This window comes from Ictidomys tridecemlineatus, chromosome 3, assembly GCF_052094955.1.
Source record: "Ictidomys tridecemlineatus isolate mIctTri1 chromosome 3, mIctTri1.hap1, whole genome shotgun sequence".
Classification (NCBI taxonomy): domain Eukaryota; kingdom Metazoa; phylum Chordata; class Mammalia; order Rodentia; family Sciuridae; genus Ictidomys; species Ictidomys tridecemlineatus.
The window spans coordinates 35076965-35094672 of record NC_135479.1 but is presented as its reverse complement, the minus strand read 5'-3'; positions in this window follow the sequence as shown (position 1 = coordinate 35094672).

Below are 17708 nucleotides of genomic sequence, written 5' to 3'. Positions count from 1 at the left end.
AGTCAGTAACAAGTTTGGCAGCCTGCCTAAATCAGCTGGATTTCATTTTGTGGATAACTTGAGGTGGGGTAGCCAGGGAGGTGTTAAACAGCGGGATGAACTGATATGATTTGGGCCTTGGGAGATGAGACTGTGAGCAAAGGTGCACAGAAGTGAGCGAGGCTGGAAACAGGAAGAGACATCAGTCGTCTTAGCCAGTGGTCAAAAATGGACAGCCTAGTCGGGAGTGGTGATACAAGTCTGTTATTCCCAGCCATTTGGGAGGCTGAGATAGGAGGATAACAAGTTCAAAGCCAAGCTCAGCAACTTAGAGATCCTGTCTCAAAAAATAAAAAGGACTGGGGGGGGGGTGTGACTCAATGGTTAAGTACCCCTGGATTGAATCCCTGGTAACAAAAGGAAAAAATGGCAGCCTACCACTGTGTTTTGTTTTCCCCCGTGGGGTTCTACTCATGGTAAATGACAGACATTAAACAAATCAGTTGCCAATATTGAAACTTGATTTTTTCACATTAAGAACATCAGTGGTAGAACACTCGCCTAGCATGTGTGAGGCACTGGGTTAGATTTTCAGCACTGCATATAAATAAATAAAGGTCCATCGACAATTAAAAAAAATTAAATATTAAAAAACCATCAAGCCAGGCATAGCCTGGCTTATAATCACAACTACTCAGGAAGCTGAGGTCTCCCTAAGTTGCTGCTGAGGCTGGCTTTGAATTTGCAATCTTCCTGTCTCAGCCTCCCGAACTGCAGATATTACAGGCATATTACCTGACAGTTTTTACAGAGCAGGGAGAACTTAGGTGAGAAGGCAAACAAGCGGGAAGGTGACCATGATGATTAGAGACTTCTGGATGGTGTTTTTTTGTTTTGTTTTGTTTTGTTTTTGTACTAGGAATTGAACCCAGGGGTGCTTAGCCACCGAGCCAAATCCCAATCCTTCTTAATTTTTTATTTAGAGATAGGGCCTTGCTAAATTGCGGAGGCTGGCTTTGAACTTGTGATCCTTCTGCCTCAGCCTCCCGAGCCACTGGGATTGCAGGTGTGTGCAACTGCGCCCCCAGTACCCCCAGCCACCCAGGATGTTTTCCACTTCTGAGAGATCTCACTAAATCCTAGGGACAAATTGCTTTGGGATTAGATTGACAGATGTCCCCCTCATGCAAGGCAGCACTGCCACCTAGAGGAACTATGGGACAGTACAACCTTCTTTCTCCAATCAGGGCTGGAAGGGTGTATAAAAAAAGATGAAGATCAAGAGAATGGGGTGGGGAGCTTCGTGTCAGCCTTGGGAACAGTCAAGGGGCCTGAAGGCAAAATGGGCAACAGGTGAAGCTGGGTTTGGAGGCCTCTTAGTTCTTTCCTCAAATTCAATAGGAGGTTAGAATTTCCAGAAAAGTAGCACACACGTTGATGCTCTGCTTTAAACCCTCCAACAGCTCATTTCACCCAAAATAAAAAAGGCATTGCAAGGGCCTAGAGGGCCCTCTAAGATCTATGCCCACTGTCCACTCTGCCACCTGTCCGTCCTCATCCTGCTTTTCTCCTACTTGTCAAGCACACCACTGTTAGCTTTCTGTCACTGTGATAAAATCCCTGAAATAATCAACTTATAAGGAAAAAAAAAAAACAAACAAACCTTATTTTGGCTCCAGGCATCCATGGTTTCAGCCCATGGTCTGTTGGCCCTGCTGCTTTCAGACATAATGGCAGGGAGTGCCTCGTGCATCAAGAACTCTCATGGCATCTGGAAAGCTGAAGAGAGAGGAAGAGGAGCAGCTGGAGTTATAATATTCTCTTCAAGGACACACCCCAATGACCTAGGACCTGCAACTGGGGGACATTAAAGATCCAAACCCAAGCTCCAGTGTCCCAGGGACTTTTCACTGGCCGCTTCCTCTGTCTGAAATGCTCTTCCTGAAGTGTCTACTTGGCTAACCCCTGCATGTCCTTCAAATCTTGGTTCACATGTGTTTTTGTCAGCTTTCTCGCTGCTCTGACTATAAGACCAGACCAGAACAACTGTTAAGGAGGACATGTTTATTTAGGGGCTCACAGTTTCAGAGGTCTTAGTCCATAAAAGGCCAGCTCCATTCCTCAGGGTGCTGAGGCAGGATGTCATGGTGGAAGAGAGTGGCAGAGGGAAGCTGCCCACATGATGATCAGAAAGCAGACAGAGAATCCACTCACCAGACACAAAATATATACCTCAAAGGCAGGCCCCCACTGAACCATCTCCTTCAGCCACAGCTTATCTGCCTCTAGTTACCACTGATTAGGTCAAGGCTATAACCCAACCATTTCTTCTCCAAACCTTGCATTGTCTCACTTGTGAGCTTTTAAGGGATACCTAAAACATCCAAACCATAACAAAGTGTCACCTCTTTAATGTGACCTAGCTTGTCCACCTGTTTGAAGTTGAAAGCCCCATACTCTGAATACCCCTTCCTCTGATTTTGTTTTCCTAAAGCACTTAACCCCACAAATATTATGTAATTTATTCAATGATTGTATTTCTTATTTATTGACTGTCTCCATTTCTTTTTTTAAAAATATTTTTTTAGCTATACATGGACACAATATCTTTATTTTGTTTATTTGGTTTTTTATGTGGTGCTGAGGATCGGACCCAGTGCCTCACATGTGTAAGGCAAGCACTCTGCCACGGAGCCACCATCCCAGCCTGACTGTCTCCATTTCTTAAAATGTTAAGTTCTACAAGGGCAGAGATTTTTATTTTGGGTCTAGTTGATTGCTATATCACCAGCAGTTACAGTAGTATCCAGCACCTAGAAGTTACTTAACCAATTTTATTGAATAAACGAATGCACCAAAGCAAGGCTTTTTTATCCAACTCCTTTTTCAGAGGGGAAAATATAGAGACCCAAAGAGAGAGGTGACTTCTCCAAGGTTCTACAGATCTGTAAGAACTAGCACTTACAGAACTCAATTCTGATGAACGCCCCCACCATCCCAGGCCACTGTGCTCCCCATTCACCAATGACATATGTTCCACCTATTCTCTGCCAACACAGAATATAAATAACCCTCAAAACTAAGTGTATGGCTGGATATGGTGGTGCCCACCTATAATTCCAGCAACGTGGGAGGCTGAGGCAGGCCAACCTCACCAACTTAGCAAGGTCCTCAGAAACTTAGTGAGACCCTCTGTCAAAATAAAAAATAAGCTGGGGATGTAGCCCAGTGGTTAAGCACCCCAGATTCCAATCTTCTGGTACCCAAATAAAAGAAAAAAGAAAAAAAAAAAAAGGTCTGGAGATGCTATGTGATTTAGTGGTAAAGATCCCCTGGGTTCAATTCCCTGCAGACCCGCAACCAAAAAAAAAAAAAAAAAGAGAGAGAGAAAGAAAGAAAAAGACTAAATGATTAAATGTATTACTTCTTTTAGGATCATCTATATTTTCTTACTTAAGGTATCTACCCAAAGTATGACTTTCTAACGGTAGACTTTGAGATGCTAGAAAAAGGTGGTTGGGGGAGATTATGTGGAAGTGGGGAGGTTGGTGGAAATCCCCACACCACACCTTGGCCTGTGCTGCCTTATAGGTTAGGCTCAACCTAGAGAAATACCCCAAAGCTAAACCAAGTAGCCCTCCAAGAGGATCCCTTTCCTACAGCATAAGTGTTCCTGTCCCCAAAGTCAGTTTGTTGTTGTTGTTGTATTTATTTATTTATTTGCCCCTGGGGATTGAACCCAGGGCACTTAACCACTGAGCCACATCCTCACCCTTTTTAATATTTTATTTAGACACAGGGTCTCACTGAGTTTCTTAGGGCTTTGCTAAGTTGCTGAAGCTGGCTTTGAACTTGCAATCCTCCTTTCTCAGTCTCTTGAGCCACTGGGATTACAGATGTGCGCCACCACACCTGTTTGGGTTGGTTTGTTTGATTGTTTGTTTTTTAAATATTTATTTTTTTTTTAGTTTTAGTTGGACACAATACCTCTATTCCATTCATTTATTTTTATGTGGTGCTGAGGATCGAACCCAGGGCCCCGTGCATGCTAGGTGAGCGCTCTACTGCTAAGCCAGAATCCCAGCCCCTGTTTGTTTTTGTTAATTTTTTTTTTTTAGTTGTTGATAGGTTTTTATTATTTATTTATTTATATGTGATGCTGAGAATTAAACTCAGTGCCTCACACATGCCAAGCAAGTATACTACTGCTGAGCCCCAGTCCCAGCACCCCCTGCTGTTTTTTTGGTTTTTTTCAATGGGGGTCTCGCTATGTTGTCCAGATTGGTCTTGAACTCCTGGGCTCAAGTGATCTTCTTGCCTCAGTTTCCTGAGTACCTGGGATTGCAGTTATAAATGGCAGAGAACTCTAACCACAGACATGACAACTGAATATTGCCAGGCCCATTGCCACCCCAGTCCCCCAAGAGTAACCCATAATCTCCTCTTCGTAATAGCACTACCACCATATCCGTAACTCAGGAGAGATGGCTAAGTGGTTTGTATTCATTCTCATTTGATTTTGTGTCAAATGCATGGGGAGACTCCTCCCCATGGCAGAGAAACAAATCAAGGCTTACAGGCTGAGTCACCTGCTGGCTGTCCAGACCTCCTGATGCCACACCGTGAGCCCATCTTTTGGCTTTATAGTTTTTCTTTCCTTCTTCCTCCTCCTTTTTTGTTTTTAGTGGTATGGAGATTGAACCTGGGATATTGCTCTACTGCTGAGTTACATTTCTAGATTTCTAGCCCTTTTACTTTTAATTTGGAAACAGGGTCTCACTAAGGTTGGCCTCAAATATGCAATTTGCCTTGCAAGATTCTCCTGCCTCAGCCTCCGGTCACTGGGATTACAGGTATGTGACACTGAACCCAGATCAGATATTTTTTGTTTTTGTTAGATCATCAGCCTCTCCTTTCACGGTTGTATGACTTTTTAAAGCCTTCCTCATTCAGAGAACACTTAAAATTCTTCTCTGTTTTCTCCTAGCACACCTTGGGTTTCGGTGTTTATGCCTGGATCATTGGCCTATCTGAAATTTAAGTTGTGTAGTAGGAATCCAATATATATATTTTTCAGATGGTTAGACACTTTTCTTTGCAGGTGTGGGAGTTAATTTGTAGGCTAGGTCATGTGTGCGTGTGTATGGGGCAAATCCATTTTTCTACACTTATTTAAAATGCCACTCTTATAAATAATGCCACTCTTATGAATTCCTGCTTTATTTGGGTTTATTCTGAAGTTTCTGTTCCAGTCCATGCATCTGTGTATGCATGTGGGATTGGGACTTAATGAAAAAGAACAAAAAGAGGGCTGGGGAGGTAACTTGGGGGTTGAGTACTTTACACTTTACCTAGCATGGGTGAGACCTTGAGTCAAATGCATGGGGAGACTCCTCCCCACTGCAGAGAAACAAATTGAGGCTTACCGACTGAGTCACAGCTGACTGTCCAGGCCTCCTCCTGCCACACCGTGAGCTGGTCTTTTGGCTTCATAGTTTTTCTTATATTCTTCCTGCTTCCTCCTCCTAATCCCTAGTACTGCAAAAAAAAAAAAAAAAAGAAAAGAAAAAGAAGCAGAAGAAGAAGAAAAAAAGAAATACAGTAATAAAATAGGTGACAGTAGGGCTGAATATAGCTCAGTTGGTAGAGTGCTTGCTTTGCTTGCATAAGGTTCTGGGTTCTAATCCCCAGCACCACAATCAATCAATCAATCAATCAATCAATCAATAAAATAGGTGACAGGAAAGGAGTATACAGATTTGGAAAAAAAACAAATAGAACTTTCAGGAATCATGGATCATTCTTGGCATCATGAAGAGAAATAACCAGACATTATGTGCTTCTAGTTAAACTGTATTCTTTCAAAAAAAAAATTTGAACCCAAATCTGATCAAATTTCCAGATCTAAGGGACAGTTCTGGGGAACTGAGTAGCATATTAAATGACACCTCAAGGGTAGAATTAACAAATTGCAGATGATGGGAAATTGCAGAGAAAACAGACCAGTTACTTTAATAAATAAACTGCAAGGGAAAGAAGAAAATAAGGTGACTTCGGAGGCTGAGACAGGAGGATTGGCTTGAGCCCACAAATTTGAGGCCTGGGAAACAATATGGAGTGATCCTTTTTTTTTTCTACCAGAGATTGAACTCAGAGGCATTCAACCACTGAGCCACATCCCCGGCCCTATTTTGTATTTTATTTAGAGACAGGGTCTCACTGAGTTGCTTAGCACCTTGCTTTTGCTGAGGCTGGCTTTGAACTGGTAATCCTCCTGCCTCAGCCTCCTGAGCCTCTGGGATTATAGGCATGCACTACTGCTCTCAGCTATGGAGAGATCTATTTTTAAAAGAGAAAGAAGGAAAAATTCAGAGATCAGAAGAAACTTATGAGATCAAATGAGATGAAGATTGTGTTTGCACCTTAATTAGAACAATTATACAAAAACATTTATTAATCATTTTGAGAAATTTGAACACAGTCTGGTTATTTAATAATAGAAAGGAATAAGTGTTAATATTTTTAGGGGATTGATAGCATTCTGGTTATTTATTTTAAAATTTCTTTGTGTTTTAGAGATAAACAGTGAAATATTTGTGGGCAAAATAATATGAAGAGTGGGATTTGATTCAAAACAATACAGTGTTCAGTGGCAGGGTAGGGCATGATTAGACAAGGGAATGGTCATAAGATTGGCCATGTATTTATAAACTGGATGAGGAATTCAAGAAGAGATCACTATTCTAGTCTATCTGATTTTATGTCTGTTTGAAATTTTCTATAACAGAAACTTTCAAAGCTTTAGTCAAGCCATTGCCTCACTCTTACTTCTAAAAGAGCCATAATCCTCCTGGTTTAAAACAGAATCTTCAGCCCTAATGTTTGACCTTGAAGTTTACCCCAACATAGACCTTTCCCCTCAGAATTTTTTTTTGTGTGTGTTCTTTTCTTGCAGTACTGAGAATTGACTCCAGGGACACTTTACCACTGAGCTTCACCCAGATCTTTTAATTTTGAGACAAGGTCTTTCTAAGTTGCCAGGGCTGGCCTCAAATTTGCAACACAGGATCTTTTTTTCTATAAGTCAGGAGGGGTAAAAGGGAAGACTGGAGTCCAAATCATGGCTTGACCTTCAGATAACTTACACATTCCCAGAGAACTGTGACAGGTGTGTCAGAGCCATGGGAAGAGCTCTGGAGTTGGGAAAAAGTCATGGAGCAGACTGGATTGGTACAGGAGCATCACTTATAAGCAGGAGCCTCCTGTTTAGAGAGACACTGTGAAAAGTCAACCAATCAGACCTGAAATGTTCACCTCATGACCAACATAAACAATGCAAATTAAAAGAATGAGATCTGGGGCTAGGTTTGTAGCTCAGTAATAGAGCACTTACCTAGAACATGTGAGGCCCTGGGTTTGATCCTCAGCACCATATAAAAATGAATAAATAAAATAAAGGTATTGGGCCCATCTATGACTTAAAAAAAAAGATTAATAAATGAGATTCTACTTTAATACACTGGCAGTGGAAAAAGAAATCACGAAGTCCAGTGTTCATATGGGTATGGAAAAATAAGAGCTCTGATCACTATGCTATAATCTGAATGGAAATGGTGACAAGCTGGCAGCACGTGTGAAAATCTAGAGTTGACCAGGAATTTATGATAAGATAAGAATCATAGGTGGGCACAGAACTTTAGAATCAGGAATAGTCATCAGAGAGGTGTTTACAGTAGGGAAAAATGGGGTGGGGGAAGAAAAGAAAACCACGGTGTGTGATTTCCTGGGGCAAGTCATGAAAACCAACTCTGTGTTGAATCACTCCTCGTGGGGGAAGTCAGTTGCCACAGCTTGGAAACGCAAAGCAGCCCCGTGGAAAGGAACTGGGACCTTCTGCTGACAGCCTGTGAATGAGCCAATGCCTGCCTCTCTGGATGCCATCTTTATGCAGCCTCGCTGCATTCCTGCACCAGAACCACCCAGCTAAATTCTAGATCCGTAGGAGTTGTTAATAAATGTTTGTTTAAATCATTAAGTTCTGGGGTAATTTGTTGTGCATCAACAGAGGGTGCGTTAAATAGGTATCCCATCGGCACAGGGGCATGTATGTAGTCATTAAAAAATAACACTTTTCATATATATTTAATAGTGTGGGGAAATGGTCATGGTGGAAAGAAACATGAATATATGAAACATGAATGTGAAACAAATACACATACTCAGGGGGGAAAAAGACAGTAGGAAAAAGTGCCAAAATACTAAGAGTAGTTACCTCTTGGTTACAGGGTTACAAATATTTTTTAAAAAAATAGTTATTAGCCAGGCTCAGTGGCTCATGCCTGTAGTCCTAGTGGCTAGGGAGGCTGAGACAGGAGGATCATGAGTTCAAAGCCAGCCTCAGCAAAAGTGAGGTGCTAAGCAACTCAGTGAGACCCTGTCTCTAAATAAAATACAAAATAGGGCTGGGGATGTGGCTGAGTGGTTGAGTGCCTCTGAGTTCAATCCCTGGTACTAAAAAATGAATAAATTAATTTTTTAGTAATTTCTAATACAATTTATATACACTACCTCTGTGAGAAACAAAACAAAACAAAACATTTGTTCATTGGGTTTTAAATGCCAGTTTAGCAGCCCCATTATGCTCCATGGGGTTAATTCCTTTCTCCTCACCCCAGCTCAGAGATGGGGTACATATTGTTAGGTTGAGGAAAGGGATTCCATAGTCTTCTCTTGAGGGTTTTCCTAAAGCTCATGTGACCTCTTTTTAAAAAAAAATATTTTAATATATATGTTTAGTTGTTCATGGACCTGAACTTTATTCATTTATTTATATGTAGTTATTAGCGGGCTCAGTGGCTGAGAATTGTAGTGCTGAAAATTGAACCTAGTACCTCACACATGCTAGGCAAGCACTCCACCACTGGGCTACAGCCCCAGCCCGTCATGTGACCTCTTTTTAAAAAAAAATATTTATTTTATTTTTTTATTCTGATTTGTTATATATGACAATTGAATGTATTACAATTCATATTACATATATAGAACACAATTTTTCGGGGCTGGGAATGTGGCTCAAGCGGTAGCACGCTTCCCTGGCATGGGTGCGGCCCGGGTTCGATCCTCAGCACCACATACAAACAAAGATGTTGTGTCTGCCAAAAACTAAAATGTAAATAAAATATTAAAAAAAAAAGAACACAATTTTTCATATCTTTGGTTGTATACAAAGTATATTTGCACCATTCACATCTTCATACATGTACTTTGGATAATTGATGTTCATCACATTCCACCATCGTTTTCTAACCCCATGCCCCTTTCCTTCCCCTCCCACCCCTTTGCCCTATCTAGAGTTTGTCTATTCCTCCCATTGCTCCCTCTCCCTACCCCACTATGAAAGAGCTCGATGATGGTTATTTTAATGAATCATAATAATAGCCATTATTTATCAGGTGGATAGTATGCGCCCAATACTGTTAAAACACTTCATGAACTAGATTTCTTTTTAAAATCATGTTTGCTGAGATATAATTTATATATGGTACAATTTGCTCTATTTAGTTTTATAGTTATATGAATTTTGATAACACAAATATAAAAAATGACAACATACATATATGAATAAATAGTACTACCATCAAGATACAGAATATGGGGCTGGGGATGTAACTCAAGCGGCAGCGCGCTCGCCTGGCAAGCGCGGGGCGCTGGGTTCGATCCTCAGCGCCACATAAAAATAAAATAAAGATGTTGTGTCCACCCGAAAACTAAAGAATAAATATTAAAAAATTCTCTCTCTTTTTTAAAAAAAGATACAGAATATGTTACCTTGTTTTTGTTTACTTCTTTTTTTAAAACAAATAGAAAAATTAATTTTAATATATTTCCACATAACTCAATTGATTACCAACATAATTTGCAAAAAAAAAAAAATTATTAGTAAGGTATTTCATGTTCATTTTCTTTGTCCTAGTAATTCTTTGGGATCTTATGTCTATTTGACACATAGCCCGCCTCAGTTCAGACTAACACATTTCAAATACTCAATAGCTTCTTGTAACCAATGGCTGCCATATTGACTCCATTCTCCATCTTTCCAAACTTTTGGTGAGGTATATACTGTAGGCTACATGATAAGTCCCCTTGTTATGTGGTTTCTTGTTGAGTTCCATCAGAAAGGGACACCAAAGAGATGAAATTAGAATATATAAGAGTAGAGCAAGGTGTTTTACTCCTCCCTATAAGACTCTATTAGACTGTGAGTTGGTTTCTACATGCTTTTGGTGGGAATAACTTCAGTTAGGTCACCTTCTCCTGCAAATTTTTCATAATGGCTCTCTCTTACTTCACCTCCTACCTCTCCAAGTTTTCGGAAGGAAAGGTGCTTCACAAAATTTGTTAGTTTTCTTCAACCTTGCTCTTACCTTTATTGTTTAATACCTTTTTAAGCAATTTTTACTCTGATATCTTTTCATCCTTGAATCTTGAATAATACATTTTAAATTATAAGAGTATAAAATATACCTCATCTCATATCACAGGAAATATATATACACATACCAGATTAATTATATATTAAAATATAACATAAAATGATAAAACATTTAAAGAACATATTTGTATAACTTTGTGAATAGAAATAGAAAAAAATACAAAATAAACAAAAAACTGAAAAATTAGACGATATTGTAGTTAAAATTTTATGTGTAAAAATTTATCAAAAAAAGAGTTGAAAGAGACAGAAATTGTATTACAGGTCATTTTTGTTTATTTATTTTTTTAATTTTAAAAAAATTTTTAAACATTCATTAATTTATTTTTTATTTTTTTAAGAGAGAGAATTTTTCAATATTTATTTTTTTTTTAGTTTTCAGTGAACACAACATCTTTATTTTATTTTTATGTGGTGCTGAGGATCAAACCCAGCACCCCGCGCATGCCAGGTGAGTGCGCTACCGCTTGAGCCACATCTCCAGCCCTCATTCATTTATTTATTATTTGTATGTGGTGCTGAGGAAGGAACCCAGGGCCTTGTGCATGGGAGGTGAGCGCTCTACCACTGAACCACAACCCCAGTCCCTTTTTTGTTTATTTTTGATATTAAGCTTGACTTAATTTCTCCTTTGGTTGGCTTTTCCTTTATTGTAGTTCTTTCCTTTGCAGATTTCATTGTTCTACCTTGTTTTTCATTTCCTCCTCAATGGAATATTTTGCCAAAAATGTTTTGTAGTGTAGGATTTCTTGCTGTAAATTCTGTTAGCTTTTGTTTATCATGGAAGATTTTTATTTCATCATCAGATTTGAAGCTTAATTTTGCTGAATATTAGATTCTTGGTTTGCATCCATTATCTTTTTGAGCTTCCAGGATGTTGTTCCAGGATCTCCTAGCTTTGAGTGTCTGGGTTGAAAAATCTACTGAAATCCGAATTGGTCTTCCCTTATAGGTCATCTGATTTTTCTCTGTTGTGGCCTTTAAAATTCTATCCTTATTCTTATGCCAGGCATTTTCATTATAATGTGTCTTGATGTAAATCTATTGTAATGTTGTACATCTGGTGTTCTATAGGCCTCTTGTATTTGATTTTCCAGTTCATTCTTCATGCTTGGGAAATTTTCTGCTATTATTTCATTAAAGAGATTGTGCATTCCTTTCATTTAAATCTCTGAACCTTCCTCTATCCCAATAAATCTTAAATTTGGTCTTTTGATGGTATTCCATAATTCTTGGATATTCTGTTCATGATTTCTTACAATCTTCACTGTGAGGTCAACTTTATTTTCAAGATTGTGTATTTTGTCTTCATTATCTGAGGTCTGACTTCCAAGTGATCTAGTCTATTGGTGATGCTAGCTATCTATTGAGTTTCTTAACTGGCTTATTGTTTCTTTCATTTCAAGGATTTCTGTTTGTTTGTTTCCCGTATCTCTATCTCTTTCTTGAAGAGATCTCTTGCAACTTGTATTTGCTCTCTTATCTCTTTGTTGGTGTGATCGATGGTTGCCTGAATTTGTTCTCTTGTCTCTTTGTTGGAGTGATCAATTTTTGCCTGTATCTGCTCACTTAGGTCATTCTTTAATTCCCAAATCATTTTAGTTATGTATATTCTGAACTCCTTCTCTGACATTTCACCTACTGTGCTATCTATGGATTCTATTGTTGTAGTATCTTGGTTTGTTGGGGGCACTTTCCTCCCTTGTTTTTTTCATGATGTCTATGAGTCTTCCTCTCTTGCAGTGTAGATCCAAAGTATGACAACTTCTGCCTTGTTGTCTTATAGTGTCCCTATAGGTTACCAATACCTCACTTTTAAGGGAGAGATCAATATTACAGCAGCCACTGTACCCAATGTGCAACCATATATCAGTTAGCTTTTTTTTTTCTATTTACAGTTTTGTCATTATAATCAGAAATGATGAGTTCAGTTATCTTCTACTTTATAGTCAATAGGTTTGCGAAATGGTTTACAGTTTCTAATGTTAGAATGGGGGTCTGGGGAGTTGGCTGAGATGTTTATGAGGTAGGATGTGAGAATATGGAGGTATTGGATTATATGACAAGTGAGAGGGTAATCATAAGAAGTTGGCTGTTAGTAGGAGAAACAAGAGATAGGCAACCCCATGCAAGACTCTCTTTTACCTCAGTAACAGGATGATTGTTAGCACCCCTAGTAGAAAAACCTCTGGTGCAGCCACACCCACAGGGACCTTGGTGACTTCTTACCAAGTCCTTATTGTTAACCCTTGATAGAAGTGGAGATATCCCAGTTTTGTGGTCGTGGCAGCCTTAAGCCTATATGTACCCTGATGTTGGGCTGTGGAGCCATGCTTTGGTGAATAAGGAACCCCAGTGCGGGGTGGCTCACCACCTATCTCCGGGTGCAGGGCAGGGAGGCTTTCCCTCCGGAACTCATGTGACCTCTTTTAATATTATTTTATTTCATTATACAAAAAGACACTTGTTGCCTCCCCACCCCCCAGTATAATTTCTCCCAGTGCAGAAAGGTAGCTTTCTAGGTTCAGGGCTGAGGGTCTGCAGCCAGAGAGCTCAGTGGTATCTATAATGTCTTTATGAGTGATCAACTTGTCCTACCAAAAATGTGGGTGTTTTCCTGCTAAGTGGCAGATCTAGGATTTTAATCTAGTTCCAAATGTGTGCCCACATTCTGCCCATGTCCTGCGTGGGGAGCAGTGAGTAACTGTAAGAGGTGTGGGCTGGCTGAGAAATAAAAGCTATGAAAGTAATATTAAGAAATAAATAGAGATAAAAAATGAAGGAAATTAACTGAAGCAGGGGCCAGATGGGTGGACAGACCTGATGGGTCTGATCCTAACAAAGAGAAAAGCCAGCAAATGCTTTATCTATAGCAGTATCAGTAAGGAGCTTCTTCAGGAAAACAGGTTGTTTGGTGCATGGCAGATCCTAGGGCTGTGAGCTAAGGCAGGGTACCAGTGTGATCTGGACTTTCTTAAACCAGGGAATTTCACCAAGGAGTTCCCAGAAAAGCAGCTTCCCTGCCTTAATGGCTCAAACAAAATCCATAGCTCATATATGGCTCTCAATACCCACAACCCTACTAGAGATGGTTCTGGGATGTCAAGCCAAAAGAAATTAGGAAATGATGGAGGATATCCTTAGGGCAGAGGGATCCTTGGGAACGTGGGGGAGCCTCAAACTTGAGTGGATCTGTCTATACTATCCTTCTGATCTGGGTGGTGCGAGTGATCTGTGAGCTCAAAGGCGAAATTTTTCTCAAGACTTCTACGCTGAGACAATAAACAAGTTCTTTAGAAAAGAAGTCCACATGTGGAATTTCAGTGTGTTTTAACTAGGTGACTTTGATTTCCTAGGATTTCTCAGCATTTCATTCAGAGCTCTTTTAGAAAGTACAAGGGAACCATGAAGTAAAATGCAAAATTTGCTTGGAGTGGAAGAAGAGATTCTCCATTTCTGTTTTAGACCATACCTGTAGCATCCAGCTCTCCTCTTCACACTCCTAACTCAGGACTCTGGGCCTGCTGCTATCAGTGGGCCATACTCCACATTCTCTGCACTTGACTAGGATTTTTACCTTAGTATAATTTGAGTTACTGAACTTTCCCAAACCTTAACTTCCTTTTGTCAGAGGAGGATAATGTCCCCCTCACAGGTTATTATGAGGATGAAGACAGCATCCACACACTACCAAATACAATATTTAGCACAGTTTTACTCCTATTCTTCAGAACTATCTGTTCAACATAAGAAAATTCATCAGCAAATACTCTGAGACCAACACATGAAAACTAAGCACTCTATTAACCTTTTTCTGTTCAGATGAAGACACTTTTTGTTCATTTTCAGAAGCTTCTCAAAAATGTAAGGTTGGCTTTGTAGGCTGCTTCCTTCATCTTCTTATTTAGTCTTGCTAAATTGCTGAGCTTGACCTCTAACTTGTGATCATCCTCCCTCAGACTTCTAAGTTGCTGGAATTATAGGCATGCGCCACCATGTCCAGCTTCTTCCCTTTCTTAATAGCATTCATCACTAAGAAGTAACTTATGTGAAGTGACTTCCGTCATTAGGACCAAACTGCCAAAAGACAATATCCACCTAATTTAACCTAATCCTTGACATAACTGACCTGGAACTAAAGAGCTTATCTCAACCCCATATATTGCCAAAACCCTGAGTAATGGATATACTTCTTGGTACCAGCTGAGTCTTACAGATGCCATTCTGTAAGACTGTAATGCATTTTGGCAGAAGGACTCATCTTATCTACATCATTCTGTGTTTAGTGAAACTGAAGTTTTGAGTAAACTTTTCCCTCATGCAAGAAAATAACAAACATTTTCAATGTCTATAATGGACCTAGTACTGATCTCAGCATTGCATTAATTTTAATTGACCTTCATAATTACCCGAGACAGGTCGTGTGTACCTCAGTTGACAGATGAGGAGCCAGATTCAGAAAAGGAATATTTGCCACAGGTTCCATTTATGATAAAAGGCACTTCTTCTGGACTCTGAAGCCCTCAATGTCATTGTAAATACCTTGCCTCCCTCTCTACAGTCTCCTTCTAATAAAAGCTACCTTTAGCTAGGTAAATCATATTTCTAAAAGCTGAAAGTATTGATTTGAATGACCAAATAAGTACTAAATTCATTACAGTAAAAAAAAAAAAAAAAAAGGTTGGGCTGGGTATAGAGCTCAGTTGGTAAAGTGCTTGCCTTGCATGCACAAGGACCTGGGTTAACCCCCCCCCCAAAAAAAAAAAAAAACACCTAAAAGTCCTTTTTTATTAAAAATCAAATAACAAATGAACAACTTTTTTAGGTATAGATGAACCCCAAACTTTTATTTATTTACTTTTAGGTGGTGCTGAGGATCAAACCCAGTGCCTCACACATGCTAGGCAAGTGCTCTACCACTGAGCCTCAGCCCCAGCCCATATGTTTTGTTTTTGTGGTACTGGGGATTGAACCCAGGGCCTCTGACATGCTACACAAGTGGTTTAGTACAGAGCTACTGCACCAGCCCATAAAGGTAGTTTTTTTTTTTTTTTTCAAGAGAGAGTGAGAATGAGAGAGAGTGAGAGAGAGTGAGAATTTTTTAATATTTATTTTTTAGTTCTCGGCAGACACAACATCTTTGTTGGTATGTGGTGCTGAGGATCGAACCCGGGCCGCACACATGCCAGATGAGCGCGCTAACGCTTGAGCCACATCCCCAGCCCCGTAAAGGTAGTTTTTTAATGACCAATTTCACTTTTTTTCTCCCTCTTGTGTAAAGAGTTTTGATTTACTGATACCAATATAGCAGATGCAGAATATGGGTCCAGTAACTGTCGCAGCCAGTACCAGGAAGGAAAAATAAACTACATATGCAGAAATGAGTTAAAAATAGCTTGATGTTAGGTTAAGAAAGAATTTAAATGCAAAGCAACTTTGACAGTTTATATCAAAGCTCTAATTAAGTAAATTACTCTAGAGATTTATCAGGGCACTGTCTGGAAGTGATCATAGTCTCCCCCACCCCGTCCCTCACCACACTATATGTATTGTTGGGTGTGGTTGTGTACAACTATAATCCCAGAGACTTGGGAGGCTGAGGCAGGAGAACTGCAAGTTCAAGGCCCGTCTCAGCAATTTAGTGAGACTCTGTTTCAAAAAACAAAACAAAACAAAAAAACCCCCAATGTCTATGGATGTAGTTCAATGGTAAATTACCCCACTGAGTTCAATCCCCAGTAATGGGGAAAAAAATTAAAAACCACTATCAAACTAAATGTATCATGACTGACTTAACTGTCTAAGCAAATTGAAAGCCATTTGTTGTCTTTTCATGAAACTGTGGTAGACACAAAATTTACTCCCTTATCCTGGTACCAGGGATTGAACTCAGGGGCACTCAACCACTGAGCCACATCCCCAGCCCTATTTTGGATTTTATATAGAGACAGGGTCTCACCGAGTTGCTTAGTGCCTCGCTCTTGCTGAGGCTGGTTTTGAACTTGCAATCTTGCCTCAGCCAGCAAGTGCTGGGATTATAGGCATGCACCATCACACCCAGCTGCCTTAGACATCTTTAGGTGTACAATTCACTAGTATAAGTTATATTCACATTGTTAGGCAAACAATCTCCAGAACTTTTATCATGTAAAACAATATCCATTAAGTAATCATTCCCCATTTTTCTTCCCTGCCAGCTTCTACAACCACCATTCTTTCTGCTTCTATGGATTTGACTACTCTATAGACACCTCATGTAAGTGGAATCTTTAATGGTTTCTTTGTATTTGGTTCATTTAAAAAATATTTATTTTTTAGTTGTAGTTGGACACAATACATTTATCGCATCTATTTATTTATTTTTAAAATGTTTATTTTTTAGTTGTAGTTGGACACAATACCTTTATTTCACTTATTTATTTTTATGTGGTGCTGAGGATCGAACCCAGGGTCTCCTACGTGCGAGGCGAGCACTCTACTTCTGAGCCACAACCCCAGCCCGCATTTATTTATTTTTATGTGGTGCTGAGGATCAAACCCAGGGCCACGTATGTGCCTGGTGAACGCTCCACAATCTCAGCCCCTGGCTTATTTAAAAAATATTTTTTTTTAGTTGTAGATGGACACAGTATCTTTATTTATTTATTTTTATGTGGTGCTAAGGATCGAACCCAGAGCCTCATTTGTGCAAGGCAAGGGCTCTATCACTGAGCTACAACCCCAGCCTGTCTTATTTTTTTGCTTAACATAATGTCCTTAAGATTGTAGCACATGTAAACATTTCTTTTAAAGGCTGAATAATATTTCATTTTCAATATACACATTATCTGTTTATCCATTGACACTGGAGTTGCTTCCATCTTTGGTTATTACTGTGTTGCTATGAACATTGGTATACAAGTATGGGTTTTAAGCATACTTTTAATTAATTTGGATATATACTTTTTTTTTATTCCAGTACTAGATTTTAACCCCTGGGCTCTCTACCACTGACCTACATCCCCAGCATTCCCCTTCTTCCCTCCCTTTTTTCCTGTTTTTTTTTTAAGACAAGGTCTCACTAAGTTGCTATGGTTGGCTTCATACTTGCCATTCTCTTGCATCAGTCTCCTGAATCACTGGGATTACAGGTGCGTGCCAATATGCCCAGCAATTTAAAAACTTCTGAGGATCCTCATACATACGAAACTGTGTGTCACTGGGTGTGATACAGTGATGCATAACATATGACCCATTT